The following is a 20,523-nucleotide window of genomic DNA, read 5'->3' as shown; positions in this document are numbered from 1 at the left end:
ACTGATGCTTTTGAACTGTGGTGTTGGAGAAGACTCTTGAGAGTCCATTGGACTGCAAGATCAAACCCAGTCCATCCGGAAGGAAATCAGTCTTGAATATTCATTGGAAGGATTGTTGCTGAAGCTGCAATACTCTGGCCACCTGATGCAAAGAACTGACTCATTGGAAAGCATCACCCTGATGCTGGAAAAGATTGAAGGCAGGAGGAGAAGGGGACAACAGAGGATAAGATGGTTGGATGGCATCACCGACTCAATGGACATGAGTTTGAATGAACTCTGGAGTTGGTGATGGACAGGGAAGAATGGCGTGCTGCAGTCCATGGGGTTTCAAAGAGTCAGACACGATTGAGCAACAGAACTGAACTGAACTCATCCAGAGTTAAGTTGGAAAAAAGCAGAAGTGTGGTTGTGGTGGTGGCTGACTCGCTCAGTCATGTGCGACTCTGCGACTCCATGGACTGCAGCGCACCAGGCTCCTCTGTCCATGGATGCAGGATACTCCTCTGTCCAGTATCCAGCAAGGATACTGGAGTGGATTGCCATTTCCTTCTCCAGGGAATCTTACCAAACCCAGGAGTTGAACCCAGGTCTCCGGCACTGTAGGCAGATTCTTTACTGACTGAGCAATGAGGGAAGCCCAGAAGTGTAGGTTTGACAATTCTATGTCTAAATTGTTAGACTTTTTGGTTTTTTGTGGATTTCAATTTTTTGCTTTTTTTTTTTAGTTGTCATTATAATGGGAATTTTCAAATACACACATAAGTAGAAAGAAAGAAACTGCATAGTGACCCTCCTGTACCCATCAGACAGCTACAACAATTATAAACACACAGCCATTTGTACCTATACTCCTGACCTCTTTTTTATTCCTCTCACCAGCAGATCCCAGACATCATGTAATGTCATCCACATTACATCAGTACAAATTTCTAAAAGGTAAGTACCTTTGTCTTTTGAATACAACTATAACATTACTATTCTACCTACAAAGATAATAATTTCTTAGCATCAAATATCTAGTCAATGTTCAAATCTCTTTATTGTCACACAATAATCAATAAATATTTCAGGCACAAATTATAAAAACAACATAATGTACTTCTATGTACCCAATATCAAATAATAAAACATTATATAAACAACTGAAACTCATTTGAAGTACTTTTCATACAATTTTTTAATCAAATGGTCTGTTTAAGTCAGGATCTCAGATTACTTCAGGAGAAAAAATGGTTTCTTCTCTCCTGCTCTTTGGCCTTCCTTCAATTTCACAGCTGAACTCTCTTAATTTTTAGGTGTATGAAGTAGGACATTTCCATCTCCCAGTACCCATTACTCCCCTTCTCAATCAAGAAAACAGCCCTTCTCACACCTTATACTGAAGTCTGTCATTACCTCAGAGCTTTCAGCACATTCAGAAAAACATTTAATCCAATGGCACAGCCTCCTTCCTCCACAGGTAAGCTGCCACATTTCATTTACTACTCCAAGGAAATTTTTTAAACATTTTAATTTATTTATTTTTAATTGAAGGATAATTGCTTTACAATACTGTGTTGGTTTCTGCCATCGAAAAAGTTTTGAACTCCTCTGTCATATAAAAGTAAATAACGCAGGCCCCATTAAATGATCACTTTTCCGTTTCTATGACTCTCTCAGGAGCTCAATTTTAAATTTTAAGTTCTTACATTGTCAGCTTCCCATTTTAAGTTAAGTTACTATTAAGTTAAGTAACTTACTTAAAATTACTATTAAGTTACTTCGTGAACTAAGGCACAGTAGGTAGGGCACTTAAACCCAGAAAATTATAGGCACAATGCAGACAGATTAACAATGGGTTGACTCTCTTCCTTAGCCATGAAATTCATCACTCACTAGCCACAAAGGGAACCAAGTAAGACGCTATATAATAATCAGCTCAAAAACAAACTCTTCACTAGAAAATAATATAAATGCAGACAGTGAATCATTGGGGTTATTTTCATTCATTATGACTATAGGTTAATACAAGCAGATAACAAATGTCAGGTGAACAACTGGGAGACAAAAGGGGGAAAAAAGCATAATCTTTATAACTACTTCTAAACTCCAAGAGCTAGTAACTTGGACATTCAGCAGGGACTGAGGAATCAAAACCCGTTTATTATCCACATGTTGGACTTAGCATTGTGGAGAACAAAAATCACATAGCAGTCTCTGTCTTGGAGGAACTTACACTTGCAACACTTGCAAAAAACCTACTTACAAAAGTATGGAGTCAAGAAATACCTGGAGTAACAGGCAGATTTGGCCTTGGAGTACAGAATGAAGCAGTGTAAAGGCTAACAGAGTTCTGCCAAGAGAACGCACTGGTCATAGCAAACACCCTCTTCCAACAACGCAAGAGATGACTCTACATACACATGGACATCACCAGGTGGTCAACACCAAAATCAGACTGATTATATTCTTTGCAGCCAACAATGGAGAAGCTCTATACAGTCAGCAAAAACAAGACCAGGAGGTGACCATGGCTCAGACCATGAACTCCTTATTGCCAAATACAGACTTAAACTGAACAAAGTAGGGAAAACCACTAGAGCATTCAGGTATGACCTAAATCAAATCTCTTATGATTATACAGTGGAAGTGACAAATAGATGCAAGGGATTAGAGCTGATAAACAGAATACCTAAGAACTATGGATGGAGGTTCATGACATTGTACGGGACACAGGGATCAATACCATCCCCAAGAAAAAGAAATTTAAAAAGCCAAAATGGTTGTCTGAGAAGGCCTTACAAATAGCTGTGAAAAGAGGAGCAGCTAAAGGCAAAGCAGAAAAGGAAAGATACACCCATTTGAATGCACAGTTCCAAAGAATAGCAAGGAGAGATAAGAAGAAAAAAGAAAAGAAAAAAAAGAAAGAAAGAAAGAAAGCCTTCCTCAGTGATCAGTGCAAAGAAATAGAGGAAAACAATAGAATGGGAAAGACTAGAGATCTCTTCAAGAAAATTAGAGATACCAAGGGAACATTTGGTGCAAAGGTGGGCACAAAAAAAAGACAGAAATGGTATGACCTAACAAAAGCAGAAGATATTAAGAAATGACAAGAATACACAGAAGAACTATACAAAAAAGATCTTCATGACCCAGATAATCACAAAGGTGTGATCACTCACTATGAACAAAGCTAGTGGAGGTGATGGAACTCCAGCTGAGCTATTTTAAATCCTAAAAGATGATGCTGTGAAAGTACTGCACTCAATATGCCAGCAAATTTGGAAAACTCAGCAGTGGCCACAGAACTGGAAAAGGTCCGTTTTCATTCCAATCCCTAAGAAAGGCAATGCCAAAGAATGTTCAAACTACCACACAACTGCACTCATCTCACACACTAGTAAAGTAATGCACAGGAGAAGGAAATGGCAACCCACTCCAGTATTCTTGCCTGGAAAAGTCCATGGACAGAGGAGCCTGGCGGGCTGCAGTCCATGGGATTACAAGACTGAGCATGTGTGCACAAGGGAGGAGGGAGATGGGTTGGTAGCAATAAAGCGGTAGAACTAAAAAAAAAAAAGTAATGCTCAAAATTCTCCAAGCCAGGCTTCAACAGTACGTGAACCAAGAACTTCCAGATGTTCAAGCTGGATTTAGAAAAGGCAGAGGAACCAGAGATCAAATTGCCAATATCTGTTGGATTTTCAAAAAAGCAAGAGAGTTACAGAAAAACATCTGCTTATGCTTTATTGACTATGCCAAAGCCTTTGTGTGGATCACAACAAACTCTGGAAAATTCTTAAAAAGATGGGAATACCAGATCACCTTACCTGCCTCTTGAGAAATCTATATGCAGGTCAGGAAGCAACAATTAGAATTGGACATGGAACAACAGGCTGGTTCCAAACAGGGAAAGGAGTATGTCAAGGCTGTATATTGTCACGTTGCTTGTTTAACTTATATGCAGAGTACATCATGAGAAATGCAGGGCTGGATGAAGCACAAGCTCAAATCAAGATCGCTGGGAGAAATATCAATAACCTCAGACATGCAGATGACAACACCCTTATGGCAAAAAGCAAAGAAGAACTAAAGAGCCTCTTGATGAAAGTGAAAAGAGAGTGAAAAGGCTTGGCTTAAATCTCAACATTCAGAAAACTAAAATCATGGCATCCTGTCCCATTACTTCATGGCAAATAGATGAAGAAACAGTGGAAACAGTGACAGACTTTATCTTTTTGGGCTCCAAAATCACTGCAGATGGTGACTGCAGCCATGAAATTAAAAGATGCTTGCTCTCTTCCATAACTTGGAAGAAAAGTTATGACCAACCTAGACAGCATATTAAAAAGCAGAGACATTACTTTGCCAACAAAGGTCCATCTAGTCAAAGCTATTGTTTTTCCAGTATTCATGTATGGATGTGAGAGTTGAACTATAAAGAAAGCTGAGTGCCAGAGAATTGATGCTTTTGAACTGTGGTGTTCAAAAGCACAAGAAGACGACTCTTGTGAGAGTCTCCACAAGAAGATTCTTTTTTTTTTCTATTTTTTTTTTTCATTTATTTTTATGGAGGCTAATTACTTTACAATATTGTAGTGGTTTTGTCATACATTGACATGAATTAGCCATGGATTTACATGAAGAAGATTCTTGTGGAGAAGACTGTTGAGAGTCCCTTGGACTGCAAGGAGATTCAACCAGTCCATCCTAAAGGAAATCAGTCCTGAATATTCATTGGAAGGACTGATGCTGAAGCTGAAACTCCAATACTTTGGACACCTCATGCGAAGAACTGCCTCATCTGAAAAGACCCTGATGCTGGGAAAGATTGAAGGCGGGAGGAAAAGGGGACAACAGAGGATGAGATGGTTGGATGGCATCACCGACTCAACGGACATGAGTTTGCGTAAACTCCGGGAGTTGGTGATGGACAGGGAGGCCTGGCGTGCTGCAGTCCATGGGGAAGCAAAGAGTCAGACACGACTGAACTGAACTGAACTGACACTCTGGTAAAACTAGACTAATGTATGTTTATAAGCACTGAATTGTGTAAAGCAGATTTAAAGCACTGGAGCTCATAAAAGGGATGGGTCGGCAGAGGTTAAAGAAAGTCAAAGAAAATGATGATGAAGAAGAGCTGAACCTTGAAGGCAGGGCATAGCAGGATCAGTAATACTAGGATATACTGTAAAGTCATGAGGGTACATACCATAAGCCTGGCACACAGCCTGGAACATTTAAATATTTGTGGATGAATAGAAGAAGGAAAAAAAGAAAAGAAAGGGAGGAGAAGAAAAGAATAGGCATTCCAGATAAGAGATTATTTTTTAAATAAGATTAAACGTGGCAATTTCATGAGGCAGTAAGGAAACACAGAATGGTAAGAAATTAGGTAAAAACGGGTAAAATGAACCCAACCCAATGGCAGTTTTAAAAGTCAAAGACCAAAGAGATACAAGCACACCAGTGTTCACTGCAGCACTATTTATAATAGCCAAGACATGGAAACAACCTGAATGTCCAACAACAGAGGAATGGATAAAGATGTGATGTGTATACACACACACACACACACACACACACACACACACACACACACACACACAGAGGAATACTACTCAGCCATTAAAAAGAATGAAATAAGGCCATTTGCAGCAACATGGATGGATGTAGAGACTGTCAAACTGAGTGAAGTAAGTCAGACAGAGAAGGAGAAATATCATATGGCATCCCTTATATGTGGAATCTAAAAAGAAATGATACACATGAACTTACAAAATGGAAAGAGACTCATAAACTTAGAAAACAAACTCATGGTGCTGGTGGGGAAGGAATAGTTAAGAACTTTGGGAGGGTCATGTACACACTGCTATATCTAAAATGGATAACCAACAAAAACCTATTGTGTAGCACATGGAACTCTGCTCAGTGTTATGTGCCAGCCTGGATGGGAGGGGGTTTGGGGGAGAATGGATACATGTATATGTATGGCTGAGTCCCTTCACTGTTCACCTGAAACTATTACAACACTGTTAATCAGCTATACCCCCAATACAGAATATTTTTGGTGTTAAAATAAAAAATTTTAAATTTTAAAAAGTCAATGAAAGAGATATAAAACTGATCTCATATTAAATACTAAAATGAGTATGTCCAGAAAGCACATTCTGTCATGTCTCCACTTTTCAAGAACACTAATAAAAAGTGTAAATAGCCATTTTTCCTTAAACGGTCATTCATCTTTGTCATATTATTGGGCACAACCTAGAAACCATGCTAATATTTCCCCAGAGAAGAACTAATACCACTAGCTGGTACAGATGAGTAATTTTTTTCCTGAATATTTTAACTATCTGGAAATGTGACTGGGTTATCACTAAGGTCAGCCTCTTTGGTAGTTGTGTAATCAAATGTCAGAGACTCACCACAATTAAAGCAAGAGACGGCTGAGGGCAACCAAGCACAGAAGCCAGTGACTAATGCTGAATCACAGCTTCCCAGTGATTACTTCACCATAATGTCAACCTCCCATACTAACATCCCCTTCAGTGGTCCTTGGAAGTACATCAAAAGTATTATCCAATAATTATTCTCCAATATTTTACAGGATAATGCTAAGGAATTAATAATAATAAAATCTAGTAGTCTTCAGCCTACAAGCCAAAATTTGTTAAGCCAAGGAAATTCTTACCTCCTCAAACTTCACAAAGGAGAAGAATTCATGATTATGGCATACATTCTGTGTATATAGTAGATCCCTCAGATATTTCTCCCCAACAAAACATTCCAGGTCCTGGCTACCTACCACCAGCTATGGTCTTCAGCATGTGTGTGTGTGTATGTTAGTCGCTCAGTCATGTCCGACTCTGCGACCCCATGGACTGTAGCCTGCCAAGTTTCCCTGTCCATGGAATTCACCAGGCAAGAATACTGGAGAGGGTTGCCATTTCCTTCTCCAGGATGGTCTTCAGTGGCAGCTGTATAATCCCTATAGAAGGACTTCAGGAACTGCAGTCTAATGAGGGAAGGGGACAGTGGCGATTATATGATAAAGCTGAATATGCATGGTGAGTGCACTACTTTCATGTACATTATAAGCATATTTAGAGTGAGTCTGGCCAGCTGTTAACATTGCCAGTCATTTTCCTTAGCATTCCTTCTACTCCTCCAGCCCAGCTCATGCAAAACAGGCAAGCTGTCTGGTTATACATTAACACTGTTACAATGACAGTAATAGAATTCTGATTATTTTTAATTTCACTGTTCAATTTGGGTGCCTAACACCTGGCATAATGGAAAGATCAAGAGCCTTGGAGTCATACTGACCTACTTATAAATCTCAGCTCTACCGCTTAAAAGATACGTGACCTTGAAAAAGTTACACAACTGAACCTCAATTTCCTTTATGGAAACTAGGTATAACAACAGCCTCTTTGCAAAACTGTCAAGAGGTTAAGCATGAAATTATGTGTAGTATCTAGAACACAGTAGGCACTTAGCATATGGTAATTATGATGGAAGGCTGGTGAACATGCCTATACTCAGGTTTCCAAATAGTATTAACTCTATAATGAAAGCCTTTTCAGCCTCATTCTCTCTAGTCCACTTGTGAGATGACTTACCTACCCTTTTATAATCTCATCTGGTCCCCAGAGGAAAAAGACTCCCTCCCAGAAATCAGTCTTGCAGTCAAAACTGGCTTGACCTTACAGTCATCTCCTAGCAATGTTATCATGTCCTCCCTGATTCTGGGGCCTCTAGAAAATCCTGTTTTCTCTATTGCCTATTTCTGTTTCATTGCCTTAGGCTACATGCATTCTCTTACCAGATTTCGAATGCTCAGTTTTGCCCCCCGTCTATTCCAGGGCACTCTGAAGTATCCAGTTTCTCAAGAAGCACCACGCCTTGGACTGCTATACTACTATACTCCAAGAGGGCAGGCAACCCAGCATGTTCTGCCAAGGCTTAAAACCTCTCTATCTCTGTCACAGGCGGAATGCCAGCTCTTCTCTCCCAGCAAATGGGATCCTGACTTCTAGAATGACAGGCGCATCCCTCTCTCTCTACTTCATCTTATTCTCCCACCATTCCCCTATATCCCACAACAGGAGGAAAAAGTGGAAAGATAACTCAAATCAGAGTCAAAAGACCTTGATTCTTCTACTCTATCTCTGTTACTCAAATTTGTTCTTCTTTGTAAAATTCTGTGCTTATCTCACAAGATCAAAGTAAGGCTCAAATAAGATATTTGTGAATAAGTTATGCAGATCTAAGATATTACTATAACTATTACAAGTCTCTATTATGACTTAACATTTATTTTTGAATATAAAACCCTAACATCTTTTAACTCTTCTAGCATTATTTATACTAACAAAGGATAAGAAGTAACTCAAATAGCCATCCATTAGGGGACTAACCAAAAAAATAAGTGATACATCCTTTCATAGGAACACTATATGGCATTTTTCTTTTTATTAGAAAGCTTCTTATATAGTTATAGGTCATAATCCTGAAGATATAATAGTGAAAAAAGATGCAGATCAATGAGTATAATTTACTGCAATTTTTTTTTTAAAGAGGGGGTACAGTAAACAGATACACACATTTACTTGTAAACACATAAAATATCACAATATAGATAAGACACTTCCTTGGGCTTCCCTGATGGCCCAGTGGTAAAGAATCTGCCTGGCAATGCAGGAGACGCGGGTTGGATCCCTCGATCGGGAAGATCCCCCAGGGAAGGAAATAGCAACCCATTCCAGAATCTTGCATGGGAAATCCCAAGGACAGAGAAGCCTGGCAAGCTACAGTCCATGGCACTGCAAAAGAGTCAGACAACTTAGCAACTAAACAAGCAATCTAAGACACTGATAATACTGACTGTATCTGGATCCAGATAGCCATGGAGTATGTACAGGAAAAAAACTTTTCTGTGTATTTCTCTCTTTTGTAGCTTTTAAATTTTTGAACCCCTAGCCTCTGGATGCGGTAGGAAAACCATCTCTTCATACAACTATAAGCCTAAGAAATAATATGACCATTAGTGAGGATGACAGCATATCTGACAACTCATTTCCAGGGCCAGTCTCAACATCACAATTACCACCATCTAAAACAAACTACATATCCTTCCATGATCTCATTCCTTCAAGTGACCAGAGTTAATTTATTCCTTCCAGTCAAACTTCCTGACTTCGGCATTGTGTGTCCATATGCTACACTTCCACACTCAATGCTATTTATAAAATTTATTGTCTTAAGGGATCTACTGCAAAGTCTTAGAAGGGCCCTCTGAACCATAACATTTTCCACCTTCAAGTCTGGTCAGGAATCATTCCAATGCCAACTTTACTGAACCAAAGACTGAGTTCTTTTAATTACTCCAGGTTCACCACAGGATCCAAGTAAGTCATTCATTTGAGTCTCCATGGTTAAACAACTCTACTGCAGATCATCCCCTGACTTAGGGAAGAGTGAATTCTGTTCATTTCCTCTAATCTAGCAGAAAAACACTCCCTCCAAACCGTGCAAAATAACTCTTCCAGGAGGATAAATGAAATGTACTGAGGCAACATCCTCCCAAATGTAAAATATAAACAATACTGCCTTAAATATGACTTTAATCAGGAATGACATCCCAGGAGCTGAAACACTGCTCCAAACAGTGGCAGATACTGCCTCCGTTCTCGCCGTCCTGTGGCATGCGGGGTATTCTTGAACCTAGAATATGAAAAGCACACCACTGAATATGAGCTTCATCCTTTGCAGATTCCTTTCACATTCAACCCTCATTCTCACTTTCTGGCATGGAGATCCAAAACCTCAATGCAGTACAGAATGAAATGCTGGATTGCTTTAGTCCAAAAAGGTGAAGCCTCCAAAAGCATTCTAATTAGGATATCTCTTCAATGAAAGCATATAGAAATGTGCCGACTTCTTCTCCCTTCTCTTTCCAACAGTTATCTGCTTTCTCAGGAGCAAATCTTCAGTTAAACACAAAAGCCAACCACCTAGTAAAGCTCAAACACAGACAGGTGTTTTCCAAGCACAGTTAAATCTCAGGAGTAACTAGTCATGATGAGTAACATCTACTAAGCGAAGTGAAGTCGCTCAGTCGTGTCCAACTCTTCGCTGCCATGGACTGCAGCCTCCCAGGCTCCTCCATCCACGGGATTTCCCAGGCAAGAGTACTGGAGTGGGGTGCCATTGCCTTCTGCTAACAAGGTGCTTATTGGTGTGCTGGGACAGTTAACAGCCTAAAAATCTCTCAGTTATGACCAGCGTTGATAAAAATGAGGAATAAAACTAAAAGAAAAGCAAGCTCACTTTCCACCAAGAGAAAACTTACAAAAGGAAGAATCACACATATCAGCTAGTCCTGCCACACAAAACCCCTTTTATTTCAGGGTGGAGACTAAGGGCCTCAAACAAACCTATTTGAGTATTTTTCTACTTTAATCCTACTGAAGCCCATGGATAGGCTTATTAAGAAAAAGTCTGAGAGAAATGGACAAAACAGTTTTTTATTTTTAAAAAACAAAATGAGTAATCACTGAAAATATACTAATAAATGAGCAGTTATTTAAAATTAAGAGTTTCATTGAAGCACTCTAGAATAATGTTCCATACAATAAGTATGCCCTGCTCCATCAGCTCCATTCACCAGACTTCAAGTTTCTCTGCTTTAAACTTCTTTAATACTCACAAGATCCTAAAGTTGGTTCCTGCATGAGACAGACATGACAGAAAATCCCAATGCTAATATCAGACTATGAGAATTTTTAATGTTACCAGAGAAGAGGGTACGCAGCCATGCTACCTGGACTTCACCCAAGTCACATCCTTTGAATCGATCCATTATTGCAAGTCACAGGAGGTAAACAAGTCAAGTACAGGTGAGACACTGAGGTCACTACACTGAATTCCATTACAGCACTTTTAGGTAGTATTTTTTCACCATCTGCTTTGACTTCGGCTGGGTGCCCGCATTTCTTGATGCCTTTTCTACCACCTACCATCTCTCTGTGTTTTCTGCATTAAAAGATTGTGAGGAAAATGCTATGCTTTTCTAGAGATATCCGAGATTATAAAAATGAGAGCTGTTTTTTTTTAAAGACACTTAGTATGTCAAGTCAGAACTTGACATAATAAGTATGTCATGTCAGAACTTGACATAATAAGTATGTCATATCCTAGGAAAAGCTCTTTAGCAAGTAATACTCCCAAATCATCTCTACTTTGCAGGCTCTCAGAACGCATTAAATGTTTAATAAGTTAAATGAATGTTTTCTACAGGATAGCAAGGAGTTTTACTAAAGGAGATTACAAGGTTTCCCAAACTGGTATTATATTTAAGAATGCGCAACATTGGCCTTCCAAATGTACTTTAAGTACTACAAAGCTATAATAATTAAAAATATACAGTATCAAAGAAAGTAAAGACAGCACAATCAAACAATTAAGAGTTCGGAAATAAACTGAAGTATCTGGAGATTTTGTGGACAAAGTAGCTTTTTAAATCAAAAGGGAAAAGACAGATTACTTAATAAACTGCATTGGAACAACAAACTACTTGTTCAGTCGCAAAGTCATGACCGACTCTACAGCCCCATGGACTGCAGTATGCCAGGCTTCCCTGTCCTTCACTATCTCCTGGAGTTTGCTCCAATTTATGTCCACTGAGTCAGTGATGCTATCAAATAATCTCATCCTCTGCCACCCTCAAACTAGACATCTCAGGGAGAAAAAGATAGATTCACTCATTGAATAAGTGGAGGGCCTATCACTGGCAAGCATGGGGCTAGATACTGAAAATAAGAACAAGGGAAAAAACTGCACACTCCATCACCCTCAAGAATCTCCCAGTCAAGGGAAAGAAGAAAGTCATTAATAACAACAAAAACGAATGTAAAATCACAACTCCAATAAATTCCACAACTGATTCCCTCCCTTTTCAGCTGGTTTAAACCAAAATGCATTCCAGATGAAGCAAAGATCTAAATTTAAAAACAAAACCATAAAAAGTACTTGAAGAAAAACATGGGTAAATATTTTCACAAGATTAGGATGAGAAAGAAAACAAGAAGCCAGAAAGTATGAAACATGAAAATCTAATGTACTGTAAAATGTAAACATGAAAATATTTGTATTTTACAAAAAAAAAAAAAAATACATGTACACACTGTCAAGACAAACACAGAAACATCAGTATCAGTTCAGTCGCTCAGTTGTGTCTGATTCTTTGCGACCCCACGGCCTGCATCACACCAGACTTCCCTGTCCATCACCAAATCCCGGAGCTTGCTCAAACTCATGTCCACCAAGCTGGTGATGTCCCCTTCTCCTGCCTTCAATCTTTGCCAGCATTAGAGTCTTATAGGTAACTAATTTCCCTAATATTCAAAAAGTTATGCACATTTTCTTTAAATATTTTCATTTATTTATTTGGCTGCTGCAGGTCTTAGTTGCAGCACATGGAATCTAGTTCCCTGACCAGAGATCAAGCCTGTGAGAGCTTGCCACCTTGAGAGCTCAAAGTCTTAGCCACTGGACCACCAGGGAAGCCCAGCTATGCACATTAATGCGAAAAAGCCAAAAAGCCCAAAAGAAAACTAACCAAAGGATACAAATAATTCCAAGAAAAAATATGAATAGCAAATAGACAAATGATAGTCAAATTTAGTAATAATAAATAACTTACAAACTAAGATGAGATTTTCTTACCTGTTAGACTGACTCCCTAAAAAATGGCTGGTCGCCAGGGTTTAAAGAGGATAGAAGAAGCACTTCATACATACTCTCCATTGAGTGAATGAGCCTGGCCTTTCTTGGAGGGCAATTTGGCAACACTAATAAAAGTTTAAGCATTCATACTCTGACTTGGGCACTCCACCTCTAGTGACTTATTCTATTAAATTACTGAGAAAATGAAAATAAAAAAGAACTTTCTAACATTGTATATATCATAATGGAAAAGAACACACAACTTTTAGGAAGTTTACTCTAGTATAAAACTCCTGATTTTTAAAAACTAAACTAAATCTGAGATATGAGTCTTTTGGAAAATAAATAGTGCAAATAAATGGAATAGAAAAGAAATGCTAGTACAAGTGCACAAATATAAATGTGCAGAAACTGTTAAGTGACATATAATTTATATATTTAAAAAAAAAGCTGGAAACAACCCTAAACCTATCAATAGGATACTACTTAAATAAATTATAGTACATCCATAAAATGGAACACTCTGCAGCCATTAAAAAGATTGTGTCTAGGACAAAATGCACTGACATGACAAGATGTGGGAGATATTAAATCAAAAAATGAGTAGCAAAACCACTGTATACAAAATAAACAACAAAGACATGCTGCACAGCACAAGGAACTACAGTCAGTGGTTTGTAATAACCTGCAATGGAAAAGAATCTGAAAGAGAATATATTTATATATTACTGAATCACTCTGCTATACACCTGAAACTAACACTCCATGTAAATGAACTATACTGCAATGTAAAAGACAAAAAATCCAAAGTAAGAAAACATAGGCAGTACATACTCTGACATCAGCCCTAGCAATATTTTTTGAATATGTCTTTTCAGGCAAATGATATACTCGATAAGGGGTTAATATTCAAAATATATAAAAACTCATACAATGCAACAGAAAGAAAACAAACAACCCAATTTAAAAATGGGCAGAGGATCTGAATAGATATCTTTCCAAAGAAGACATACAGATGGCCAACAGGTACATGAAAAGATGCTCAATGTTGCTTACCATCACAGAAATGAAAAACAAAATCTCAGTGAGATTTCACTTCACACCTGTCAAAATGGCACAACAAAAAGACAAAAAATAGTAATAACAAGTGCTGATGAGGATGGGAAGAAAAGGGAACCCTCATTAACTGTTTATGGGGACATAAATGATACAGTCACTATGGAAAATAGTATGGAGATTTCTCAAAAAAATTAAAAGAGAACTCTACCATATGATCTAGCAATTCCACTTCTGGGTACTTATTTATCCAAAGAAAACAAAACCACTAGTTAGAAAAGATATAGGCACCTTTATGTTCACTGCAGCATTATTTACAATAGCCAAGATATAGAAACAACCTAAGTGCCCATCAACAGATGAATGGGAAAAGACACAGTGTATATATATATAAATATATATATATAGGAATATTATTATTCAACTAAAGGAAAGAATGAAATACTGCTCTTTACAACATGGATAGACCAGAAGGTATTATGCCAAGTGAAATAAGTTAGACAGAGAAAGACAAGTACTATATGATTTCACTTATATATGGAATCTAAAGCCTAAAACAAATGGATAAACATAACAAAATGAAAAAGACTCATAGGTACAGAGAACAAATAGGTGGTTGCCAGAGAGGAAAAGGAGTAAGGCAAAAAGACAAATAGGTGAAGGAGATCAAGAGGTACAAGCTTCCTGCTGCAACATAAATGAGTCAAGAGTATGTAACGTACAGTGTGGGAGATACTGTCTGTCAATAATTATGTAATACTTTTTGTATGGTGACAGATCTTACCTAGACTTATCATGGTGATCATTTTGATATGTATAGTAATAATGAGTCACTATGCTGTGTAACAAGAATTAACATGGTATTGTAGGTCAATTATATTAATAATTCAAAAACAATCTCATAGAAAAAGACATCAGACTTGTGATTAGCAGAGGTAGGGGTAGGGAGAGGAGGAACTGGATGAAAGAAATCAAAAGCTAGAAACTTCCAAGTATAAGATAAGTATTATGAATGTAATGTATAACATGATAAATATAACTAACACTGCTATGCATTACATATGAAAGTTATTAAGACAGTATATCTTAAGTGGGCCTTAGGAAGCATTACTACAAACAAATCCAGTGGAGGTGATGGAATTCCAGCCGAGCTATTTCAAATCCTAAAAGATGATGCTGTTAAAGTGCTATACTCATTATACCAGCAAATTTGGAAAACTCAGCAGGGCCACAGGACTGGAAAAGGTCTGTTTTCATTCCAATCCCAAAGAAAGGCAATGCAAAAGAATGTTCAAATTACCTTACAATTGCACTCCTTTTACATGCTAGCAAAGTAACACTCAAAGTCCATCAAGTTAAGCATCACCGATAAATGAACCAAGAACTTTCAGATGTACAAGCCTGATTTAGAAAAGACAGAGGAACCAGAAATCAAGCTGCCAACATACGCTAGATCATAGAAAAACCAAGGAATTTAAAAAAATAAATCTGCTTCATTGACTATGCTAAATACTCTGTGTGGATCACAACAAACTGTGGAATATTCTTAATGAGACGGGAATACCAGACCACCTTATCTGCCTCCTGAGAACATGTATGAAGGACAAGAAGCAACATTTAGAAATGGACATGGAACAATGGACTGGTTCAAAACTGGGAAAGGAGTACATTAAGGCTGTCTACTGTCACCCTGCATATTTAACTTCTATGCAGAGTACACTGTGCAAAATATTGGGCTGGATGAATCACAAGCTGGAATCAAGATTGCCAGGAGAAATGTTACACATATGCAGATGACACCACTCTAATGGCAGAAATTGAAGAGGAACTAGATGAAGGCAAAAGACGAGATTGAAAAAGTTGGCATAAAACTCAACATTTAAAAAACGAAGATCATGATATCCAGTCCTATCATTTCATGGCAAACAGACGGGGAAAATGTGGAAACAGTGTCAGATTTCATTTTCTTGGGCTCCAAAATCACTGTGGACAGTGACTGCAGCCACAAAATTAAGGCACTTGCTCCTTGGAAGAATCAGTTCAGTCACTCAGTCATGTTTGACTCTTTGCGACCCCATGGACTGCAGCACGCCATTCTTCCCTGTCCATCACCAACTCCCAGAGCTTACTCAAACTCATGTCCATCAACTTGGTGATGCCATCCAACTATCTCACCCTCTGTCGTCTCCTTCTCCTCCTGCCTTCAATCTTGCCCAGCATCAGGGTCTTTTCGAATGAGTCAGTTTTTCACTGGAGCTTCAGCTTCAGCATCAGTCCTCCCAAAGAATATTCAGGATTGATTTCCTTTAGGATGGACTGGTTGGATTTCCTTGCAATCTAAGGGACTCTCAAGAGTCTTCTCCAACACCAACAGTTCAAAAGCATCAATTCTTTGGTGCTCAGCTTTCTTTATAGTCCAACTCTCATATCCATACATGACTACTGGAAAAATAGCTTTGACTAGATGGACCTTTGTTGGCACAGTAATGCCAATGCTTTTTAATATGCTATCTAGGTTGGTCATAGCTTTTCCTCCAAGGAGCAAGTGTCTTTTAATTTCATGGCTGTAGTCAGCATCTGCAGTGATTTTGGAGCCCAAGAAAATAAAGTCTCTCACTGTTTCCATTGTTTCTCCATCTATTTACCATGGAGTGATGGGATAGGATGCCATGATCTTAGTTTTTTGAATGCTGAGTTTTAAGCCAGCTTTTTCACTCTCCTCTTTCACTTTCATCAAGAGGCTCTCCAGTTCCTCATCATTTTCTGCCATAAGGGTGGTGTCATCTGCATATCTGAGATTATTGATATTTCTCCCAGCAATCTTGATTCCAGCTTGTGCTTCCTCCAGCCCAGTGTTTCTCATGATGTACTCTGCATATAGGTTAAATAAGCAGGGTGCCAATATACAGCCTGACATATTCCTTTCTCAATTTGGAACCAGTCTGTTGTTCCATGTCCGGTTCTAACTGTTGCTTCTTTACCTGCACACAGATTTCTCAGGAGGCAGGTAAGGTGGTCTGGTATTCCCATCTCTTTAAGAATTTTCCACAGTTTGTTGTGATCTACATAGTCAAAGGCTTTGGCGTAATCAATAAGGCAGAAGTAGACGTTTTTCTGGAACTCTCTTGCTTTTTCTATGATCCAACGGATATTTGGAAGGATAGCTATGACAAAAAAGCAGAGACATCACTTTGCCAACAAAGCTCCGTATAGTCAAAGCTATAGTTTCTCCAGTAGTCATATATGGATACGAGAGTGGGACTATAAAGAAGGCTGAGCACTGAAGAATTGATGCTTTTGAACTGTGGTGTTGGAGAAGACTCTTGGACACGTGCACAGCAAGGAGATCAAACCAGTCAATCCTAAAAGAAATCAACCCTAAATATTCACTGGAAGGACTGGTGCTCAAGCTGAAGCTCTAATAATTTGGCCACCTGATGTGAAAAGCTTACTCACTGGAAAAGACCCTGATGCTGGGGAAGTATGAGAGTGAGAAGAGAAGGGGACAGCAGACAATGAGATGGTTGGATGGCATCACTGATTCAATGGACATGAGTGTGAGCAAACTCTGGGAGATAGTGAAGGACAAGGAAGCTTAGCGTGCTGCAGTTCATGGGGTCACAAAGTGTCGGACACAATTTATGACTGAACAACAACAATATCCTAAGAGAAAGGATTTCACAAGGAAAAAAATTTTTCCATTTTTTTTTTTAATTTTTCCATTTCTTTAATTTTTTTTCTTTAACTTTTTTAATCTATATGAGATGATGGATGTTCACTAAATTCATTGTGGTATGTAAATTCATAGGTATGTAAATGAATTATGCTATTCACCTTAAATTTACACAGCAATGCATGTCCATTAAATCTCAATAAAACTGTAACACTAAGTAAAAATTAAAAATAAGCAGCAGAGTATGTGGCATGACCCCTTTTCAACAAAAAACATAAAATTCTAACCTGAACAGAAAAAATCTGGTTATAAAATGTGAACAATGTTCTCTCTAGAGAGAAGGAATGTTCACTTTCGACATTATACATTTTGGGTAGAGTCTGATTATTTCATAAGATACGTGTATCAGACAGATACAAAGGTTTTTTTTTTTTTTTTTTTAAGAGACTCTGAGGCTGGGACTTCCCTGGTGGTCCAGTGGTTAAGACTCTGTGCATCCACTGCAGGTGGAAGGGGTTCTATTCCTGGTCAGGGAACTAAGATCCCACATGCCCTGAAACCAAAAACCACATACCCTGAAACCTGAGGCTATAAAATGTCCTGGAAAAGGGAATACCATATCAAAGTGAGAAAATGGTTCAGAATGAACACAAACACATTCACAATAGAACACATAATTTCAGAGTTAGAATAACTTTACAAATAAAGAAACAAGGACAACAAAATTTTAAACTTTTGTGCTGCAAACAAAACCATCACAAAAGTGAAAAGACAACCTATGAGATGGGAAAGGATACCTGCTTGTCATATATCTGATAAAGGACTTGTATCCAGAATATATAGACTTCTTACAACTCAATAATAAAAAGACAAATAACCCAACTAAAAAATGGGCAAGGAATCTAAACAGACACTTCAAAGATCTACAAATGGTCACTTAGCACATGAAAAGATGATCAACACTAGAAGTCATAAGAGAAACGCAAATCAAAAACCACAAGGAGCAACCACTTCACATCCACGTGGATGATTAGATCAAAAAGAAAGAAAATAACAAGTTTCAGTATGCATGTGGAAAAACTGGAAGCTTCATACATTCCTGGTGGGAATGCAAAATGGTGTACCCATTTTAGAAAACAGTTTGGCAATTCCTCAGAAAGATAAACATGGAATGTTTATGATGCAGAAATTCCACTCCTTGGGCATATATGCCCAAAGTATATGTCCAAGAGAAATGAAAACACACAAAAATTTGTACACAAATGTTCATAAGAGCACTGTTCATATTAGTCAAAAAGTGGAAAAATGAGGATGTCATCAATTCATGAATGTACAGAATGCAATATATTTGAACAATGGAATATCATTCAGCCATAAAAAGGAAGGAAATTCTGACATATGCTACAACGTAGATGAAACTTGAAGACATGTTATATGAAAGCAGCCAGACAGAAAAGGCCATATGTGATATGATTCTATTTATATGACATGTCCAGAATGGGCAAATCTATAGAGACTGATTAGTGATCTGTTAGGGCGCGGGGAGAGAGGTTGAAGACATGAACAGTGACTACTAATGGGTGGCTTCTTCTAAGGGGAATGACAATGTTCTAAAATGGCTTGTGGTGATGGTTACACAACTTTGTGAATAGGCTAAAAGCAATGAATTGGGTGAACTGTACAGTATGTGAATTATATCTCAGTAAAGCCATAGAAAACATATACACATTAAAAAGAAACTGGAAGCCCCGTGAGGTTAAGTGATGTGCCCAAGGAAAACCGCCAGGCCAGGAAAGACCGAAACCAGAAACACACAGGCTGACTCCCACAGCAATGGACAGATTCCTTACTGCAGCTGATCGACCAAAAGGTTCCCCCAGAGAGCTGGGAAAGCAGAAAATGCTGTTCTCAGCATAAGGAAAGGAAGAGACGTTTAGGTAACACAACTGAAATGTTGTTTTCAAATTTTAATGTGACTCCAAAACGGGTTCTTGGCCTAAAAAAATCTAACAACCACTGATAGAAGAGGTTGTGACTCAGTATAACAGTGCCCCTTTTACTAGGAGCTCAATTAGAGCTGGGCACGGGATGCAGCTGCTGGCTGAAAAGGAAGAAGGAAAATGAGATCAGAAGAGGCACTAGGCTGAAATCACCGGTCACTCTTCTGCATATGTCAAAGAGGTTAATGAGTAACAATGCTTCAAACAAGTTTTATTCTTGGGGGGGCAGAGGAGCTGTAACATCCTATACAGAGATCCAAAAGTATCATCTCAAAATTGAATTACCTCCCCAAATTACTATACACATATAAGATATTTAGGTATAATGAACAGGGTCTCTCTGCAGCTGACTTGGACACAAAGATCACTGCTGGAATACAATGGCCCCATTTGACAAGAATAACAATATCACTGTTGATGTAGAAATGGAAAGTAAGCCAAGAACATACCATCACTAAAAACATTATTTCAAGGGTTTAAAAAAAAAAATGAGCTACCAAAAAAAAAAAAAATCATCTATTGTCAGAACATTGCTTATGCAACGTTAGAACATTCTGACAGAAGGAAAGGACAACAGGAGGCAGGAAGCAGAAAGAAAGAAGAAATCCTGCAGGTGCCCAACTAATCCTAACAAGAAACAGCTCTGAGCCTGCCTTCCACAATAACAATCTTGTTCCCGTGGTATATGAACCAAGATTTCTCTTGCCAGGAACAGAAAACAACTGACTACATGAAAATGTCAGCTTGTTCCATGGAACACTACACTGGCAGTGAACAGATATAAACCTTTCAAACTACAAAGTTTTGGCTGTTTCTTCACCAAATTTTTAACATCGCTGGCCCATAGTCAAATTCAGTCCAGTTTATGCAAACTCTTAACACAAGTGGACAAAAATACCACACTGCAGAATATACTCTAAATAAAAGATTCTATAAAATATCTTGTCCTCAGATTTCTAACAATTTGGCTCATTTATAAAATTTGTATAGAAGCTCTCTTAACCCACCACCATCTCTCAACCAACCTGAAAAAAATAACTGATGCTTCCCCTTCCCTCTGTAAAATAACAAGCCCTAGCA

The 20,523-nt window shown here is 38.3% G+C and overlaps 1 protein-coding gene and 1 long non-coding RNA gene across 9 annotated transcripts in view; one reads left to right on the top strand and one right to left on the bottom strand.

Annotated features, from left to right (window-relative positions):
- The window catches only part of SIK3 (SIK family kinase 3), a 257,677-nt gene that overhangs the window by 223,826 nt on the left and 13,328 nt on the right, over positions 1-20,523 (bottom strand). The window lies entirely within an intron of this gene.
- Positions 1-20,523, top strand: part of LOC110133034 (uncharacterized) — a 48,273-nt gene that overhangs the window by 17,771 nt on the left and 9,979 nt on the right. Inside the window, exons 3-6 of one of the 4 annotated variants that reach the window (XR_002312642.2) lie at positions 886-939; positions 1,299-1,462; positions 6,945-7,052; positions 7,851-8,440. This is a non-coding gene — a long non-coding RNA (uncharacterized lncRNA). Of the gene's footprint in view, positions 1-882; positions 940-1,298; positions 1,463-6,944; positions 7,053-7,850; positions 8,441-20,523 lie in introns of those variants that run through there. The other 3 variants (XR_002312640.2, XR_002312641.2, XR_002312643.2) reach the window with 3 other exon arrangements.

The sequence above is a fragment of the Odocoileus virginianus genome, chromosome 10, assembly GCF_023699985.2.
Source record: "Odocoileus virginianus isolate 20LAN1187 ecotype Illinois chromosome 10, Ovbor_1.2, whole genome shotgun sequence".
Classification (NCBI taxonomy): domain Eukaryota; kingdom Metazoa; phylum Chordata; class Mammalia; order Artiodactyla; family Cervidae; genus Odocoileus; species Odocoileus virginianus.
This window is presented reverse-complemented; position numbering and strand designations above follow the sequence as displayed.